The following is a 21,412-nucleotide window of genomic DNA, read 5'->3' as shown; positions in this document are numbered from 1 at the left end:
AACGATCGGATCGTTCTCTATATCACTGCAGCGTCGCTTAATGTGACGGTACCTTTACTGTTGCTCTTATTCATTCTCGTCTGGACTACTGCAACTCTCTTCTCATCGGTCTCCCTCTATCCAAACTTTCTCCTCTCCATCCATCTTGAATGCGGCAGCCAGGGTCATATTTCTGTCCAGCCGCTTCACTGATGCCTCTATCTTGTGCCAGTCATTACACTGGCTACCCATTCGCTACAGGGTCCAGTATAAACTCATCTCTCTCACCCACAAAGCTCTCCACAGTTCTGCACCGCCTTATATCTCCTCTCTCATTTCCGTCTATCGCCCTACACGTGCCCTCCGTTCTACAAATGACCTAAGACTAACATCCCCCGTAATCCGAACCTCGCACCTCCGGCTCCAAGACTTCTCTCGTGCTGCGCCAGCTCTCTGGAATGCACTTTCCCAAAAGATCAGACTGATACCTAGCCCCGACCTATTCAAGCGCGCTTTAAAAACCCATCTCTTCAAACAAGCCTACCACATCAACTACTCAGTAAACTAACTTTGTCCTGTTCCCTCCTTCCAAATATTATCTGCATGTCAATCTGCACCCTACTATTCATCTGTCTCCACACCCTCCATGCACATGATAACTGCACTTGATACTTGACTATTGCACTTAAACACACGGGCTGATGACCGGATCATGCAGCTTTATATGAAAATCCCTATCTATATATCTAATTGTCACTTCCGTCTGTCCTTCTGTCACAGTTATTTGTTCGCTGATTGGTCTCGGCAGCTGCCTGTCATGGCTGCCGCGACCAATCAGCGATGGCCACAGTCCGATTAGTCCCTTCCCTACTCCCCTGAACTCACTGCCCGACGCCCGCTCCGTAATCCCCTCCACTCACCGCTCCCACAGGGTTAATGGCAGCGGTAACGGCCCGCAGTGTAACGAACTCCGTTACCGCTGCTATTAACCCTATGTGTCCCCAACTATTTACTATTGATGCTGCCTATGCAGCATCAATAGTATAAAATAGGTCATGTTAAAAATAATAATAATAAACAAAAACTGCTATACTCACCATCCGCCGCCTTTCCCACTCCTCTCTACGCTCCCCGGACCGCCCCATTGCAGCTTCTGCTCCCGTACCAGCGCCGGTGTGCGACATCATAGGTCCTGCTCACACCAGCCCTGGGAACGCAAGCTGCCGCTTGTAATGGAGCGATCCCGGGAGCGTGGAGAGGAGCGGGAAAGGCGGCAGATGGTAAGTATAGCAGGACTTCAACGGGCCTTTGGAAGGTGAGTATATGTTTTTGTTTTTTTTAAGTCTCTATACTACGTGGCTCTGTGCTGGGCAATATACTACGTGACTGGGCAATATACTACGTGGCTCTGCTATATACTACGTGACTGGGCAATATACTATGTGGCTGGACAATATACTACATGGCTCTGCTATATACTACGTGGCTGGACAATATACTATGTGGCTCTGCTATATACTATGTGGCTGGGAAATATACTACGTGGCTCTGCTATATACTACGTAACTGGGCAATATACTATGTGGCTGGACAATATACTCCGTCGCTGGGCAATATACTACATGGCTGGGCAATATACTATGTGACTGGGCAATATTCTACGTGGCTGGGCAATATACTACGTGACTGGGCAATATACCGTACTACGTGGGCTGTGCTATATAGTATGTGGCTGGGCAATATACTACATGACTGGGCAATATATTACGTGACTGGGCAATATACTACATCGTTGGGCAATATACTATGTCGCTGGGCAATATACTACGTCGCTGGGCAATATACTATGTGGCTGGGCAATATACTACGTCGCTGGGCAATATACTACGTAGACATGCATATTCTAGACTACCTGATACGTTAGAATCGGGCCACCATCTAGTTTATTATAATTGCCAGACCTGAAATAACAAGCACTTTTCACCTAGTGTGTCCCCCCATTTCCTTGTAGATTGTAAGCTTGCGAGCAGGGACCTCACCCCTAATGTCACTGTTTAAATTGTCTTAACTTGTACTGAATTTATTGTCTGTACATGTCCCCGCTTAATTGTAAAGTGCTGTGAAATTTGTTGGCGCTATATAAATAAAAATTATTACTATTATTATAGAGCACACTGCACATGGTGAGGATTCTCCAGTGCCAGCGAGCAGTCAGTCAAGTAATTACAAGTATGCAATTTGCATACATGTGGTCACATGCTGACTAGACATGCATGACCTCACTCAACACAAGGAAATTGGGCGAGGCCAAGCCCATCTAGTTGGAATGTGGCCAAAAGTCTGGAAATTGCATACTTGGGGTCACGTAAGCTCTTGCTCTCGGCTCTCGCACAAGAGAATCTTCACAGCTTGTGGTGCACACGCTGTGAGGGTTCAAAAGTCTCAAAGAGTGAATGTAAAGTTTAACCTCAAGCCTGGACATCCCCTTTAAGTTTTATTTGTATCTTATAAAAATACACTTATTAATGGAAGAGTTGTAAAAATTAATAGTAGTCAAGACTCTATACTATATGTCATATTGCAACTATTAAGGTGTCAGACTGTAGACATCAAAGTTTTCAAAACCATAAATAATCAGGACTGGCGACTAATCCTGGTTATATGACTTATGGAGTCTTGAATACAACTCATTTTATGATGCTTTCATTGATGAGTATCTTTTTATAAGGGGCTAATAAGGGTTAAATTTTAAAGTTTATTTTGCTGCATCTAGATTGAAATCTGTTCTGACAAGATGCTCAATTACTTGTTTCATCCATCATGTGCATTAAGAGTCGCAAAAAAAGACCACCACACTTAGAAAAAATGTTACATTTTTACCGATGGAATTAGGACAAGCCCATGTTAGTAAGACCTAAATTTGACTAGTTTGACCAGCCTGATGGTAATTTGAGTTTTTTATTGTATGGCTGGTCACTGCTGTCCAAATACCTTTCAAAAAACACCCTTATTTTCCAATTATGGGTGCTAATGAAAATGTCATTTATTGCATATTCCCTCCATTATGAATTTTATCATCAGTACTAATCAATTTGTCAGAGGCATCCTAATAATAAGCTTGAATGAGACATTCCGGCAGCCATTCCTTCATTGTTCCTCCTCTCACATAGCTCTTAGTCATGTTGGCTGCACATTTAATATTTGGGGTTTGCAAAAAGATTATTATTATTAGGAGAAATTTAAAACCACTTCTTTTGTGCAAGCATTTTCTTTGTGACTCCTCGGTTGTTTTTCTACAGTGAAACCAATTGATCACAAAGACTTCATTTTCTTCTTTGTTAAACGTAATTTTCTTGTTTTCTTTAAAAGTCAAGAGGGAATTACAACACAAATGTGCAAAAACATGTCCGTCCCAGACAGAGTGTTCTGCCAATATAATGGTCTAGTCAACACTCTTCTCCTTGTGGAAGAGTAAAACAGTAAATTATCTTATTCCAGACAACTGGATAAATTGATTTTCACATTTTTCAGAATATTCCAGGATCATTAAAAACAGCAAGATTGATTTAGAGATCAAACGCTGAATTTCACATAAAATCTTTAGAGAGTTTTATCATCTTCCCAACGAATGACATAATAATACATCCTTAATTGGGTGCTGTATATAGAGCCTGCACCGTAAGCAGCAGATATAGACTGTTATACAGCTAGCATCCACCTCCAACAGCAGTAATCATAGCTAGCATCCACTCTAACTTTTGTATTGAAAAATGTAATAGGAGTTTGTGAAGGCCATTGTGAAGCTGTGACCTCACCTACTGTGAATGGTATATCCAATATTATAAGGCTTGTACAGAGGTTTTCCCTGTCATTGTAGTCATGACTGTGATGACAATGACACTTCTGAAAAATCTTCACTAAAGGAGAGGAAGTATGAGCATAAAATGGCTCCAGTTGCTAATGTAAAATATTGCAAGATTTCCAATTTTTAAAATACAGAATGTGATATAAAAAATATATTCTGAATAAAAACCTGATTTTAGCTAACTTTCTCTTGGTACCCTCAGGCAATTCTGCCTAGGTATCCATTTGGGTGCACATTGTCCCCCCATTTGACCATGGGGTGATGTGTTACAATAGCAGCCAGGGCACTGACATTTTGGTATTCCTGTGAAACCCAGCCACAGGCTGAACTTCATAGGAGACTACAATTTTTGCTGTATAATATAATATTGTAGTATCACGGTATATAGTAGAAGTACCCTATGGGGACCTCAAATAGTGAATAAAAATATAAAAGATTTCCCAGTTCATAAATAATAAATAAACAGATTTGGTGGCTTTGTGTACCTGAAATTACAATTGATCGAAGTATAAATTGATTTAAACTCTATATTAATAAGATAAATTGTTGCCTTCCATGTGGTGGCCTTACTTTCCACAAAAAATGCAATATAAAGCAATTAAAATGTATATTATTATTATTTAACAGACTTGGGCTTGATCTCGAAACTTGATGGTTGAACGTTCTGTAGGAAGATCGATGTTGCCCAAGCCTCAATAGGTCCACCAGGGTTTCCTCCACCATTATCTTAACAGTATCAAGCCATCAGGTTGCTGGTCTTCCCCTTTCCTATGTTCTTTCTATTCTTCCAACCATGATGGTTTTCATATTGCTCTCTTCGTATGATGTGTCCAAAGAAGGTAAGTCGTAGCTTGATGATCCTTGATTCAAGTGACATGTGTGGCTTGATTTGTTCCAAAATGTATGTTTGTTGTTCTTCCCATCCATGGTATTGATAATATTCTTCTCCGACACCACATTTAGAAAGCATTGATTCATCCTCCCTCTTGGTAGTTTATCGTCCAGGTTTTGCAACCGCAAGTTACTACAGGAAAGACGAAACTATGTGCAAGATGTGTTTTCGTCATCAGTGAAATATTATCTGATTTGACGGCCTGCCTTGACCAGTGACTTCATTGTTGATTTGCCCATAGCTACTCTTCTATTGACTTCTGGCGGTATCAATAAAATCATCAGTAAAATGCTGTCAAGCCTCGGACGCTGGAAAAACAAAATGTATATAAGAATGAGGTTTTAATTACAGCGTTAAATAACTATGAGATGTCAAGGAATACTGGTTTACCCTCACTGTACAAAATGATGACCAGACATTTTATAATTTTACTTTCTGTTTATTGATTTGAACTTTTCTATATTCCGAGTGTTAGAATGTCTTTCTGTCAGATTGGTCACCTGATATACTTCTTAAATACATGATGTTCTGGGACTGCTTATCCCAATCCTTCTAGGGATTTAGGACTTAATGGACATAGGAACCAGATCTATTAATTGTACAGTACATAGCTTTATAGTTAGTTCCCCATTAAATTCTAGAATATTCTTGTCTTCCTCTATAGTTGTTTGTAATCTTCATGAGCCTACTATATGTTGGGCATGCACCTTATTTATTAAGGAGGCAGATAAGAGAAGCTTCAATGACATAAGAGTTGTGTATTACATGTATTTTATATATGTTTATAATGTTATTATTATTCATATATTTCCACTCTGACTAAAGAAAAATAATTATCCATAAAAAAGCTTTAAAATTTCTGCTTTATGGATTTTTAATTTCTACAATCATTGATTAAGTTGACAGAGACTGTGTCAGTGTTTTGGCTCAAATGGTGAAGTGGATCCTCCAAGCCCCAGGTCCGGGTGGGCACACGGGTAACGGGCGTCAGTGCAACAGGCAGATAAAGTATGCAGTAAACAAGGACTCATCACACACAGTAAACTCTGGACCACAAAATCAAAGGATCAGAGTTGGAGCATAGGTGATGGAGCACACCAAACACTAGAATCTTAATACTAAGGCACAGGTGTTTTTCCTTGTTGGTCTTAAAAAGCCTAGGGAGATAATGTTACATGCCGGGCAAAATGAAAAGACCTATGTGGAACACAACAGAGTTCAGTGGAATTGGTTTGACAGAGCAGAGCTTGGACCAGGGAAAGTTGGATAATAGTTCCACAGTCTCGGGTTTACTACTACAAAGAGGCCAGAAGACCATGGTGTCTAATTTCACGTGCCTGTACACTGATTAGAAGCACTTCAAAATCATATTAAACAGTGCACGTTTCTGCTAGAACTGCAGCGGTTAATCTGTTCAGTTGAGAACTCCCGTAGCTTTCCTGCTTTGATTGTCTCAGTTGTTCAGTGTTAGCAACTCCCCTCTGCTACATACTCGCCTCTGGCAATCAGGGAGTGTTAGTTTCATACTGCCTGTTTCTGAAGTTGGAGGTGTTGGTTCTTTGAGAAGGCTTTTGGAACCTTGTTCAGAAGACTGTTTGGTGATTTGTCTATGTGCATATCCTTATCCTCGCCTTGCAAATCCTTATCCTCTCCTATTTGTTTTTTCCTTCCTTTATTTCCCAGTGTTCCACTCAGTTGTTTGTGAGTGCATATTTGTATGATTGATATTTTCATTTATCCCTGTATGTCTTCCCTTTTGTAGTCTGGTTTGTGTTTTCTAATACCCTACAACTCCTCACTTTCCTGTGTGGGGGAGGGGACAGTTAAGGGCTGACTTAGGAGCTCAATAAGGCACATCTTCACCATCAGAATTAATCCAGGGAGAAGGGATATCTAGGGCGCCCCTAGCTTTAGGGATATGTAAGGAGACTCTAGCCCTGTGATCTCCTGCAACAATGTCTTGACATTCCAACTGTTAGGGCACCTCCCAGATGAGGCTGTAACAGCAGAAATAGAATGCTTAGCATGAAATAGTTTGAGCAAGTTTGGAGAATTTATATTCTTTTTTGGCCCGCAACATCTCTCCTCTGGACCATATCCTTGTCAGTCTGTCATGTAAAAGATATTACCAAGAACCTTCTTACAGACCAGAATTTGGTTGATTTAATACTCTGTGTCCAGATCAGAAGCGGGAGCAGGAACAATCTTCACCATAGGAGAAAATCTGTTGAGGACCAGAGGATGAAGTAGAAAGACATGAAAGGCATTAGAAATTTTCAGAGCCGGAGGTAGTTTTAGACAGAAGGTGACCGGGTCTATTTTCCAATTGATGTTTTTACAACCTGATGTGCTGTTATTGCTGCACTTTGGAGCAGAAGGCAGATAAGGCACCTGGGAAGCAGGGACTCGGCACACGCAGGAGACTCAGGCAGGACCGGAAGTAAAGGTGCAGTGAGAAAAAGCAAAGGTGAATGAAAAATCAGAGTTGGAACATAGTTGTGTGTCTTATTGGGCCCTAAAAGCCCTAGGGAGATGAAGTTAATATATCCAGGGTGAATGGAGCAGAGCCCGAAACAGTGTGTGACAGTTAGATTTGGTGTTTTTACTTACTGAACCTCCAACTATCAGCTGACATGTTCCCAACTTCTTTCCCATTTAAGATCCCCTATTTGAGGAAGAATAGAAAGTTGGCCTAATTCTCATTGACTTAAGCTATCCAATCCATGAATCATAAGAATCACCATTCATCTGAATGACCACATACACTACCAAAGTTTCTGCAGGGAAAAACATGGCTGGATGCCTGTTTCCTTAACAAAATTTACTGAATGCTTTGTGAGCTGATAGCAGGAATGGGCACAATTAGCTCACGCTGGCAGCTTGCAGTTTTAAAATGAGTTGTCTATAATGTTGCTGACTATCCCAAAAACAGAATGAAGCCTTAGATATTTTATGACACTTTACAATCTGTCAAGAAAGAAAGATGCCATCATGTATTGAATAGTGCTGCACTGGTTCTTGAGAACAAAGGACCATGGTGTCTTCACACAAGGACAGACATAAATGTGAAAAAATACATCAGTAATTTGGTGCAATTCAGAATTGTACCGCAATAGACAGCGGGGTTTTGCTTTGCTTAACACACAACTACAGGGTGGGCCATGTATATGGATACACCTAAATGACATGGGAATGGTGACAGTTTTCTTGCATAGGGTGTCTTTCATAGAAATCTGCTGCAATGACCTGGGTACTGCGTTCACGTGACATCAACACAATTTATTTATGCTCCTCACGTGTTAACATCTGTGACATGTCAATGGCTGTAAACAAAGAGAAACTTGTAAATAACTCATGAAAGAATAAAGTTGCATTAAAACCAAGCACACCATTGTTTTTCTTGTGAAATTCTCAATAAGTTTGATGTGTCACATGACCCTCTTCCCATATGAAAAGGTAAAGTTGGTTACAAAATGGTTGACTTCAAAATGGCCACCATGGTCACCACCCATCTTGAAAAATTTTCCCCCTCCCATATACTAATGTGCCACAAACAGGAAGTTGATATCACCAACCATTCCAATTTTATTTAGGTGTATCCATATAAATGGCCCACCCTGTATATGGCTTTTCAAGCAACAAATCAAGCGCAGAAGACATCGCAAATTACATACATGCATGTAATATAACAGGACACCAGTGGCAGTGGTGGTAACAAATGGCATCACAAGGATGCTTTGAGCGAGACTTTCACTGATTCCAGGTTGTCAAACATTATAGATTCTAGAGCAAAAATTGAGGGAAGTGAACATGTAGCGCTTGCAATTACTAAGACTACATTTAGGAAGAAAAACAAAATCACAGATTTTCGATTTTGGATTTCCACTGACCCATTTCACAGGAAAGTATCCCAAGAAAATTGCATGGGTCTTATAGTGAGAAGCATCAAACCCAGAACTACCTCAAAATATTAATTGCACAATGACATTACAAAGAATCAAGACTGTCACCATTTTATATGCCTCTGGCTCAGCAGATTCGCAGTGCCAACCCGAACATAACATAATTGAATTACGGATTCAAGTTGTTTCAGTTTTGTAAAGAAACCTTGCAAAAAAATTACAAACATCTCTGCCTGTGGTTAGTCTGAGTCACAGTGACAACCAGAACATGATATAGTTGGAATATCGATTTAATTCACTGAGATGTTTGTGATGGAACTGCCTAGAGAAAGTTCTGTACACATGACTTGAATGAGTCACATTATGAGCCTGGATTTGACCAAACTTGAACTACAGATTTTTTTTACTGTGCCTGTGGCTCAGCTGAGTCTCAATGTCAATCAGGACTTGACATTTTTTAATCATAGATAAAATCCAGGAGCGTTTGAGGAAGATCTTTGCAATGAATGACAAACGTCTGTCTCTTGTTTGGCCGAACCAAAGTGCCAACCTGGATGTAATGGGATCTACCTGCTAATGCTAGCTACCAACATCAAATATGGACAACAATTGCCGAAATGTGATAACCTTTATTGCCTTTGCACCAGATGAAATAAACTGCAATTAGGGTACCGTCACACACTGCCATTTCGATCGCTACGACGGTACGATTCGTGACGTTCCAGCGATATCGTTACGATATCGCTGTGTCTGACACGCAGCAGCGATCAGGGATCCTGCTGAGAATCGTACGTCATAGCAGATCGTTTAGAACTTTCTTTTGTCGCTGGATCTCCCGCTGGCATCGCTAGATCGGTGTGTGTGACACCGATCTAGCGATCTAGCGATGCGATCTATCGATGCGTTCGCTTGTAACCAGGGTAAACATCGGGTTACTAAGCGCAGGACCGCGCTTAGTAACCCGATGTTTACCCTGGTTACAAGCGTAAAACTAAAAAAAAACAAACAGCACATACTTACATTCTGGTGTCCGTCAGGTCCCTTGCCGTCTGCTTCCCGCACTGTGACTGCCGGCCGTAAAGTGAAAGCAGAGCACAGCGGTGACGTGCTTTCACTTTCACTTTACGGCCGGCAGTCACAGTGCGGGAAGCAGAAGGCAAGGGACCTGACGGACACCAGAATGTAAGTATGTGCTGTTTGTTTTTTTTTAGTTTTACGCTTGTATCCAGGGTAAACATCGGGTTACTAAGCGCGGTCCTGCGCTTAGTAACCCGATGTTTACCCTGGTTACCCGGGTACCTCGGCATCGTTGGTCGCTGAAGATATGTCTGTGTGACAGCTCCCCAGCGACCACACTACGATTTACCTACGATCACGGCCAGGTCATATCGCTGGTCGTGATCGTAGGTAAGTCGTATAGTGTGACGGTACCCTTACAGACAGAAGGAGGTATGTCAAGACCAGCATTACCAGGCAGAGTTGCCACCAGGAATTTCAGGGCCCCATACTGGCAAAATTTTCGGGCCTCTTGAGACTCTGCCAAGGCTCCACCCCAGTCCTGCCTCCACCCCTCAAACCTTCCCAGTTTTGGAAAAACTCCACTTCTGCATCAATCACTCACTAACTGTTCCCATCATCACCAGATCACATATATAGCCAGCAGGTTTTGTTTTGGCCAAAAGATTTTTTAAGCTGCTGCCAGCATGACCTGGTAGACTCTTTTGGCTGAGCTCTACTCTACTCTAACCTATTAAACATTTGTTAAAATATCCAGTACTCTTTAGGTATATTTTGTATTTATTTTAAAATTGTTACCAATAATGCCACATATAAGGGACAAATACCATCACACCATGATCAGACCACATATTACCAACACAAAGTTCTGTATATAGTGTCATTGTACAGGTAATACAGGGATCATCGGTGAAATACACAGTAGCTCTGGATATAGTGTATAGTGTACAGGTAATACAATGATCAGTGACATTATACACAAGAGCTATGTATATAATATACAGTGCAAGTGTACAGGTAATACACTGACTCACCGGTGATGTCTCTAGTTAAAGTCCTTCATCTTCACTTTTCTTCTTCTTCCAGCACACACTGCCCTCACGCCACCCTACACAGTACCAGCACCCCCCCCCTATTGAAAACAGTATCCTCAAAAATAAAATTCATCGCTGCAGTAATAATATCCCTTAATTAGCCCCTACAATAATAATATCCCCCATCCTGGCCCCATTGTGTCTCATTCCTGGCTCCAGCCATATGTTCTCCCATCCTGACCCCATATGTTCTCCCATCCTGCCCTAATGTGTCTCCATTCTGCCGCATATGATCTCCCCATCCTGCCCCATATAGTCTACCCATCCTGCCTCATCTGTTTCCATCCTGCCCCATGTGTCCCATGATCCTGCCCCATGTGTCCCGTGATCCTGCTCCATGTGTCTCCATCCTGCCTCATGATCCAACCCAATGTGTCTCGATCCTGCCCCATGTTCCTGACCCATCTGTCTCCATCCTGCCCCATGATCGTTCACCATGTGTCTCCATCCTGCCACATGATCCTGCACCATGTGTCTCCATCCTGCTCCATATTCCTGTCCCATCTGTCTCCATCCTGTCCCATGATCCTGCACCATGTGTCCCATTATGCTGTCTGACCTGTGTACATATTGAGGCTTGCTGCATTCAATTAACAAAGAAAAAAAACTTTCTCCTTACCTGGCTGTTGTCCAGCATCATTGTCATGAATTGTTCATCAGGGATTTATTATATTCCACTTCCCAATTCTGGTTTGGAACTTGCAGCTCTCTGGCGCCTTTTACCCTCAGGTCAGTCAGGGAACTGCACCTAGAATAAGTAGTCACCATAAAGGCTGCCTGGTCGTGTACTGGCTATTGGGCACACTGCAGTGAGGGTGTTATAGCTACTCCCATCTCTCAGGAGGGAAATACTCTTCGTCCGTCAGTTACTGCCAGAGTTCTCCCAAAAGCTCAGAACACTTCACTGCCACCAGCTCCTATTACTTATGATTAATAACAGGTCAGGAGCCAACCCAATCAGTAGCGTTGACTTAGTTCGGAGGACGTCCGGGTATGTTTTAGAGCAAGGAAAACAAAACTAGTAAATATTATCTTTTACTCCAAAAAAGATTGGGCAGTCTTTCCAAATGTATATAAAAAGATGTTAAAATGAGACAATTATAGTATGTAGAGGCAATTACAAATAAAAAGGGATTAAAGATGAAAAATACTTAGAGTTATCTCAGACAATGGTAAGCCAAGAGGTGGGGGGAGGAGGAGAGACATCCCAATGCATCAGGATAGCCTCTGGTAGCTGACTTCCTGGGTAAAGACTCTCTAAGACTCTCTCCTAAAATGAGGTTGAATCTCTTATACCCTCTGCTCGTGACAACTCTGAGGGGCTGGATATGCCCCCCATGGAAAGTTATGAAAACCCTACTATTAAACATAACTCGGGGTGGGTACCTTGTATAGCAACAATGGGACTATCATCATTCCGAGCATGAGATTGGCGTTAATTTGAATCCAAACACAACTTGGCTATGTGCCTCGGGTAAGCAGTAAAACATTTCTCAGATTCTGCTGGTGCTGGAGCTTTGAAAACGCATGGGAGGGTAGCTCTACTGATGCCAATGCCAAAAATGTAAGTTTCACACCTATATCAATAATCGGTGTCATTATATGTAAGTTTACAAGAACAAAGAGATTATCCCCAGACCATGTACTTTTGCTCACGGCTGAGTGGGGCTGCTCACAACACATTCTTGAGGGAGAAGGAATGAGATAGAATTACATGCAGGCAGAAAGAGGGAAGGAGGGGCTGTGAGGGGGATCAGGGCTGTAGCTTGTCAGTCACAAAACCAAGGAGTTGTAGCAGAGCTCAGTGTGCGTGATAAAGCAAAGGAAAATTCTAGAAGGCTACTATGAGTATGAGCATATTCATAATATTATCGTGACAGTCGTCATCACCTCCATTTGAAGCGCGGACTCACCAGCATATGACATCACTGCCAGCCTGATGTGATTGGCTGGCAGCTTTTAACTATTGCTACAAGATCGTAAGTTCAGTTACTGAATCGACAGGATCCTCTTGCCCCTGAGGCCTGATGGGCAGAGTGGGCTCACCGGGCTCCATACACCAGTAAGGGCAGTAATGCCCTGATGGAGGCCCTGTTGCCAGGACTGTCTGTTTATAGCTTATATGACAAACAAAAGCATTTTATAGTTTTGCTATTTCAAATAAAGCTTATCAAAAAACCTAAAATAGAGTGTAATTATTTTTGCAGAACAATATTCTTGAGAGTATTTTTACACTCAATATTCTTGGTCCATGACATGTTGAAAAGGTGTTAGATTGGATGGCTGAGAGTGGCTCCAGTTCCTTCATATTATCTTCCACCTGGTCTACTGCAGAAAGTGTACAGGTGGCACCTGAGGACCATGGTCATCCGGCTTCCATCTCAACCATTGCAAATCAGCTAAGCATTCTGAGCCATAAGTCATGCAGCAGTCTCTTCTGCTTTTTGATGACTGCTAGCTGTGGTTCCATGGCCCATCCACCTATGCCTCAGACGTGCATGAGACTGAGTGCACTGATGCCCAACCACTTGTTATGTTGGAGGATGAGTACATGGGAGGGCTAGTGCACATGGTCAGTGGACCACCACAGGACATGTCAGATGATGCAAGGTATAAATGTTCTGAACCTAAGCACCACCTGTATGACGAGGTATATAAATTGAGTGTTGCTCCCTCTTCTGCTGGGGTATCGACCTCTTCCTCCTACTCACGATCAACAGGGCCACCTGCCTCCGTGCTAAGAGAGGATGTGACAGCATCAATACCACCTCCACCACCAGTGTTACCAATCATCTCCACACGATCCCATGGAAGTGTTCAGCTTTTCATCCCCCAAATCCTCGATAGAAAGAGAAGATACCCCCACGAGTAATCCATGAGCTAAGGTCCTGAATGACAGCATTATCAAATTACTGGCCTTTGAAATGCTGCTATTCCAGCGGGTGGAGACGAACAGTTTTAAAAATCTTATAGCGGGAGCTGTCCTGCAGTACATTTTTCACAGTCACCACTACTTTTCCTAGGGAGCCATTCCTGCCCTGCACTAACATTTATTTTACTATCATGCCTTTAACACATCTACTGTTTACATTATTATGCGTTTCATGTTTGACATGTGTTTTAAGTCTCACATTGCTGTTAGTTTCCAATGCTACACTGCAAGCAAGGTGCTATGAACATTGACCAACTTTAGGACAGGTTGCCTAGATATTTAAGTCTGTTTTATCTCTATCTAGCTTGATATACTTTATTTTATGCATTATCTAAGCCCTCTCGGTTCAATCGTTTGGCTTTGTTTTACATTGAGGCCCTGCACTAATCATTCATTAAAAGCGACATACAGGAGGATTGTTTTTGCCATATTGTGGGCATAGCTTGTTATTTAACCATTTCTTGCTTTCTTAATGTTTTTAAATTGTCTGTTTCTTGCATGTGTCCTTATAAATAAAATCATTTTTTGCTTAACGTTTGGTGATCCCTATTTTTCAGCATGCATATTTTTTGAGGTTTCTTATATACAGTGCCTTGCGAAAGTATTCGGCCCCCTGGAACTTTTCAACCTTTTCCCACATATCATGCTTCAAACACAAAGATACCAAATGTAAATTTTTGGTGAACAATCAACAATAAGTGGAACACAATTGTGAAGTTGAACGAAATGTATTGGTTATTTTAAATTTTTTTGGAAATTCAAAAACTGAAAAGTGGGGCGTACAATATTATGCGGACCCTTTACTTTCAGTGCAGCAAGCTCACTCCAGAAGTTCATTGTGGATCTCTGAATGATCCAATGTTGTCCTAAATGCCTAATGAAGATAAATATAATCCACCTGTGTGTAATCAAGTCTCCGTATAAATGCACCTGCTCTGTGATAGTCTCAGAGTTCTGTTTGAAGCACAGAGAGCATCGTGAAGATCAAGGAACACAACAGGCAGGTCCGTGATACTGTTGTGGAGAAGTTTAAAGCCGGATTTGGATACAAAATGATTTCCAAAACATCCCAAGGAGCACTGTGCAAGTGATCATATTGAAAAGGAAGGAGTATTATACCACTGGAAATCTACCAAGACCCGGCCGTCCCGTTAAACTAAGCTAATATAGAGCAGGAATATCTATATGAAGCATAAAGACATACCGGCAATGCAATCGCAAGGGGGATGAAGTGAAGCGTCTTTCCTTGAAGGCAAACTGTAGAAAGTGAAAGGAAAAATGGAGGGAAATGGAGGCTGAGCTACCATAATGCATTGCAAAGGAGGAGGAGAATCAGACATGGATAATACGAAAACAAGATTGAACTGCCAACATAACTCTGGCCGCTAGAGGGAGCCAAAGCATCACAGATGAATAAAGGCATGAATATATCAATACTGTATACTGAGGAAACTGCAATTATGCAAGCAAATAATCAGGGCAACAATATTAGATGGCGGAGACAGAACACTCCCCGTCTGGCATCAACGGATGTCACTACTCCTTTCTTCCGAAGGCAACAATAGGACCAGTTCAGATACCGGTCTGGAAAATGTCTTAGGTTCATTCCCTTTGGTCATCCTTAGCTCAACTTTGCGGACGTTGCCGTCCTTGCTCGGGAACGATGCGGTAACTAGGTCAAGTGGCCACTGGTTCCGATGAATTTGACAGTATTTCACAAGAACAAGGTCACCTATGTCCAGATTAGGTTTAGTAGATTGCCACTTTGTACGTGGCTGCAGGGTAGACAAATATTGTTTGCGCCACCTGTCCCAGAAAGTATTTGCAAGACTTTGTACCTGTCTCCATTGGCGCTTGTAGAGGTCCTTAGCATCGAATCCTCCTGGAGGGGTACTGGACAGTCCTGTTTTCTAGGTAAGTAGAGTAGCTGGAGTCAATAACAAGGGCTCCTCAGGGTCGTTAGGAACTGGAACCAGAGATCTTGCATTGATTATAGCTGCAGCTTCAGCCATGAAGGTGATTAGGCTTTCGTAGGTGAGCCTCGCTGCTCCTTTACATTTTTCCATGTCACGAGTTCTGGTGGTCCCGAATGAGCGAGCTATATGAGTCAGGCAGGTAATGGCTCGAGTAAGTGACTTCCAACTTGAGAATCTGTCGAACCTGCAAGATCCAAGCTGGATAACAGAGGTCATTGTATGTAGTGTAGACACCTGAGGGCGGATTTCAGCATCTGAGTCCTCTCCTACTAGTTCAAAGATGTCTGGAAAACATTCCTCAATGTACAATAGTTTTGGTCCAGAGAGCCATATTGTGCTTCCTAGTCGACTTGCGTCAACTGCTCTAGTTGCATGATCTGCAGGATTCTGGTCTGTGGGTATGTAATGCCACTGCTGTGGGTGAACTGATCTCCTGATTCGTAGCACTCTGTTATTGACATAGACGTAGAATCGCCTGGTTTCGTTGTGGATATATCCCAGGACTACTTTGCTGTCTGAGTAGAACTTGGCCTGTGTCAGGTCGATATCCATTTCGGATGCGATGAACTCCGCTAACTCAACGGCTAAGACTGCGGCACAAAGCTCTAACCTGGGTATAGTGTGCTCTGGTTGTGGTGCGAGTTTGGCCTTTCCCATGACGAAACCAATGTGGCACTGACATTTGGAGTCTACAGTTTTGAGGTAGGCAACAGCGGCAATTGCTTTGACAGAAGCATCTGCAAATACGTACAGTCTTTGGCTCTGTATCTCAGTAGATGGCACAGGGGTGTATGGTCTTGGCATATGCAAGTTGGAGAGTGCCGCTAACGAGTTCTTCCACTCTTCCCACTGGATCCTCTTATCAGGTGGCAGAGGTGCATCCCAGTCAGATGTTTCCCTAGTTAAGTCTCTTAGTAGGGCCTTGCCTTTTATAGTAACAGGAGCTGCGAAACCCAAGGGGTCGTACAGACTGTTGATGGTAGACAGGTCGCCTCTACGTGTGAAAGGCCTTTCTTCCTGGCTGACCTGAAAGGTGAAAGTGTCTGATTGTAGATTCCAGAGAAGCCCGAGGCTGCGTTGCATTGGTGCGGGGTCTGACCCCAGGTCCAGGTCTCTGAGACCATTACATAGGTCCTAATAAGGGAATGCTTCCATGAGTTCTTGGCTGTTTGAGGCTATTTTATGAAGCCTAAGGTTCGAGCAGGCAAGCATGTCCTGAGCTCTCCTGAGAAGACTGATGGCAGTCTCATTTGAAGGCATGGCTTTTAGACAGTCATCGACATAAAAGTCCTTTTCTATGAATTGTCTGACATCTGCTCCGTATTCTGGTTCTCCTTCCTGAGCTGACCTTTTGAGTCCGTAAATGGCGACTGCAGGTGAAGGACTGTTGCCAAAGATGTGCATTCTCATGCGATACTCTGTGACTTCTTTAGTAGGATCATTGTCTCTGTACCAGAAGAATCTTAGGAAGTTCCTGTCTCTCTCTCTCACAAGGAAACAATGGAACATTTGCTGGATGTCAGCGATGAACGCAATGGAATCCTTACGGAAGCGCATATGTACACCCAGCAGTTTGTTATTGAGGTCTGGTCCTGTCAGCAGAACGTCATTCAGGGAGACATCATTAAATTTAGCACTGGAATCAAACACGACTCTGATCTGGCCTGGTTTCTTAGGGTGGTATACTCCGAACATGGGTAGGAACCAGCATTCTTCAGAGTCTTTGAGAGTGGGAGCTAGTTCTGCGTGACGGTTTTCAAAAATCTTTGACATGAAGGAGAAAAAGTGATCTTTCATCTCTGGTTTCTTTTGCAGATTACGAATGAGAGAGGAGAAACGTTGTAATGCCTGATTTCTGTTGTTCGGTAGACGTGGTCTGTGGGTTTTGAAGGGAAGAGGTGCGACCCAGCTGTTGGTCTCATCTTTAACGAGTCCCTTGTCCATTAGCTCTAAGAACAACTTGTCCTCTACCGACATTGCCACTTGGTTGTCCTGCTTAGTTCTCTGGAAGACTGTGCCCCCTAACTGATCCTCATAGCTTCCCGACACTATACTGCTGTCGTGAGTAAAGTCTATTAAATGATCAGGTAGTTGGATGCTGTGTGGCAGTTCCCTGACATGGAACTCATTGTTACAAGGTTGAAACAGAGATGGACGTCCTTTCTCCAATGTATTTGTCAGCATGCTTGTCACAGAAGATGGGGCGTGCATGCGTCCCAAGCATACGTTGCCAATTATGACCCATCCTAGGTCTAGCCTTTGGGCATAGGGAGCATTGTGGAGTCCATTGATATGATGTCTCACTTTATGAACTTGCAGGATATCTCTCCCCAACAGCAGAATTATCTGGGCCTGATGGTCGAGTTCCGGTATAAGGTGTGCTATTCGTTTTAAGTGAGCGTGATGGATTGCTACATCTGGTGTAGGTATTTCAGATCTGTTGTCTGGGATCTGGTTACATTCGATGATCGTAGGTAGCGGTATGCAGAATTGTCCGTTTAAAGACTCGATCTGGTAGTCAGTAGCTTTCCTGCCTGCTGTTGTCACAGTACCTGCACACGTCTTTAAGGAGTAGGGAGTGCTTGGCCCTTTGATGTTGAATAGGTCAAAGAACGTTGATCTAGCCAAGGATCGATTACTTTGATCATCCAAGATAGCATACAGTCTTACAGCTTGGTCTCTATGGCTCTTCGGGTATACTTTGACGAGGCATATTTTTGAACAGGACCTACTGTCTATTGTCCCTTTGCAGACCTCGGTACATTGTGAAGTGATCTCTGGCGTAGCTGTATCAGTGCTCCTTTCCTCCCCGCCATGCTCACTGTCAGCTGGCGTGTTTTGTGTACTCCATGGAGCTGGGCCAGGGTGTAGAGCAGTGTTATGATCTGTGGTGCCACATTCTGTGCATTTTACACTGACCTTGCAATCCTTGGCGAGATGAGCTGTGGACGAGCAGCACTTGTAGCAGATACCGTTTTCTTTCAGGAAGATTCTGCGATCTGGCATAGATTTTCCTCTGAAGGCTCTGCATTTCAGGAGAGGATGAGGCTTCTGATGAAGTGGGCACTGCTTGTCAGGGTCCTGCACCTTTGTCTCTGATTGGGAGCAGCCAGCAGACCTGTAATTAGAATCTGAAGAAGAAACATAAGTCTTGTGTACTGCCACAGATGTTCTGCGTGGATTTGCAGGTGGTGATGGTGTGGCATATGGTATTGCAAAGTCAAAGCTGGGATCGTTTCTAATTCTCGCTTGTTGGTGTATGAAGTCTACAAAAACGGAGAAGGGAGGGAATGGAACACTGTGTTTGTATTTGTACGTGGAACCATGTGTGAGCCACCTCTCTTGTAGATTGTAGGGCAACTTCTGGACTATAGGGTTAACACCTCTGGCTGTGTCGAGAAATGCAAGTCCCTGTAGGTCGTCCTCGTATTTGGCAACTTGGACTTCCTTTAGCAAGTCGCTTAGCTCTCTAAGTTTCTGGAGACCTTTGTTAGATATTTTAGGAAAGTCATCGATTCTTTTGAACAAGGCTCTTTCTATTACTTCTGCTGAGCCGTAACACTCATCCAGCCTTTTCCAGATCTCTTTGAGGCCAGTCTCAGGGCGGTTTATATTAATGTCTCTGATCCTTACTGCGTGTTTGACTGACTCTTCTCCCAGGTATTTGACTAACAGGTCTATCTCTTCCCTGTGTTGTAGCCCCAAGTCTCTAATGACATTTTGGAAGGAAGCTTTCCAAGCTCTGTAACCTTCAGCTCGGTCAGTGAATTTCATGAGTCCCTTGGCAACCAGTTCACGTCGTGTGAAGAACTTGGCAAATTCTGTCGTGAACCGGTTGTCAGCAGAGTATACTGGTGATGGGTCGCCCTGATAGTGATGTGAGGTGCGTTCGTACCTGTTAGTGTCCTCATGGTGGCGCCAGCCGGTGTCGTATTGCTTCGGCCTGATGTACAGTGCGTCAGCAGGGTGATCCACGTTGGTTACCTGATGAGGGGCAAGGTAGTCATTAGCAGAGTTGTTTTGCCTCACATTTTCGAGTTTGTTTCTGTCCTGAGCCTCGTGACGACTCTCGCTCACTTCGCTGGAGGTGTCGTATTCTGGTTTTGGTACTGGTTCAGGGTTATAGTTTGGATCAGGAAGGTCATTAACATACTGAGATGTGCGTTGTGGTGAGTCTTGCAGTGGAAACTCCAGACTCGACGTACTGCTTTGGCTATGCAGCTTGGGATTTTGCGCGGCTTCTAGCGATTCTGCTTCGGCGAGGGCTGCGGCAGCTTCCCTTTTTGCTGCTAGGCTTTCTAAGGCGGCATCCACACGTGCCTTCTCTAACTGCGTTCTTCTCTCTTGGTCGGCTCTCTCTAAGCGTGACCTTCTCTCTTGCTCGTCTCTCTCTAAGCGCGACCTTCTCTCTTGCTCGTCTCTCTCTAAGAGTGACCTTCTCTCTTCGTCATCTAGGCGTGCTTTTTCTAATTTAAGTTGCATCTCTTGGTCAGCAAAGCTCGCTCGTATTTTGGCGGCTTCAGCATTTGCGCGGGCAATGGCGACCGCGCTGCTGATGGATGTTGTCTTTGAGGAGACGGAAGTAACAGATCTTGTCCTATGTGATTTGTGAGACATGGTGTCTTGGGAGAGTGCTTGGCTGTGCAGAGATTGCTGCAGCTGTATTCAGTCTCTGTGTAGCCGGTGACTTGAATCCCACTAGTTGGATGGCTGCCGTTTCACTGTTCTGTCCTCACTAAATAAGGCAGGCTCACGTAGCTATACAGTCAGCTAAACCGCTATACCGGGGTCCAATAAGGAGACTGTGGTTGAGTCTGTGCTTTATTAAACGTAGTGGTATATTGATGCGGTGAAACTGTGAACAATGATATACATAGAATCAGTGCATGGCATAGAACAGATACATAATACACATGATATACATTATGCATAACATTTAGAAAGCTAGTGACTAAACTGGGAGTACAACTGGTTAAACTAAGCTAATATAGAGCAGGAATATCTATATGAAGCATAAAGACATACCGGCAATGCAATCGCAAGGGGGATGAAGTGAAGCGTCTTTCCTTGAAGGCAAACTGAAGAAAGTGAAAGGAAAAATGGAGGGAAATGGAGGCTGAGCTACCATAATGCATTGCAAAGGAGCAGGAGAATCAGACATGGATAATACGAAAACAAGATTGAACTGCCAACATAACTCTGGCCGCTAGAGGGAGCCAAAGCATCACAGATGAATAAAGGCATGAATATATCAATACTGTATACTGAGGAAACTGCAATTATGCAAGCAAATAATCAGGGCAACAATATTAGATGGCGGAGACAGAACACCATTTCTCAAAGATAACCATAAAAGTGTTGTTTAAAGTTTGCAACAAGCCACCTAGGAGACACACCAAACATGTGGAAGAAGGTGTTCTGGTCCGATGAAACTAAAATCGACCTTTTTGGCAAATTGATGGGAAGATGGATGGAGCCAAATACAGGATCATTCTTGAAGAAAACCTGTTGGAGTCTGCAAAGGACCTGAGACTTGTCTTCCAACAAGACAATGATCCCAAACATAAAGCAAAATTTAAAATTGAATTGTTGACAAATAAACATATCCAGGTGTTAGAATGGCCAAGTCAAAGTCCAGACCTCAATCCAATCGAGAATCTGTGGAAAGAGCTAAAAACTGTTGTTCACAGACGATCTCCATTAAACCTCACTGAGCTCGAGCTGTTTGCCAAGGCACAAGTTTCAGTCTCTCGAT

This window comes from Ranitomeya imitator, chromosome 6, assembly GCF_032444005.1.
Source record: "Ranitomeya imitator isolate aRanImi1 chromosome 6, aRanImi1.pri, whole genome shotgun sequence".
Lineage (NCBI taxonomy): Eukaryota > Metazoa > Chordata > Amphibia > Anura > Dendrobatidae > Ranitomeya > Ranitomeya imitator.
This window is presented reverse-complemented; position numbering follows the sequence as displayed.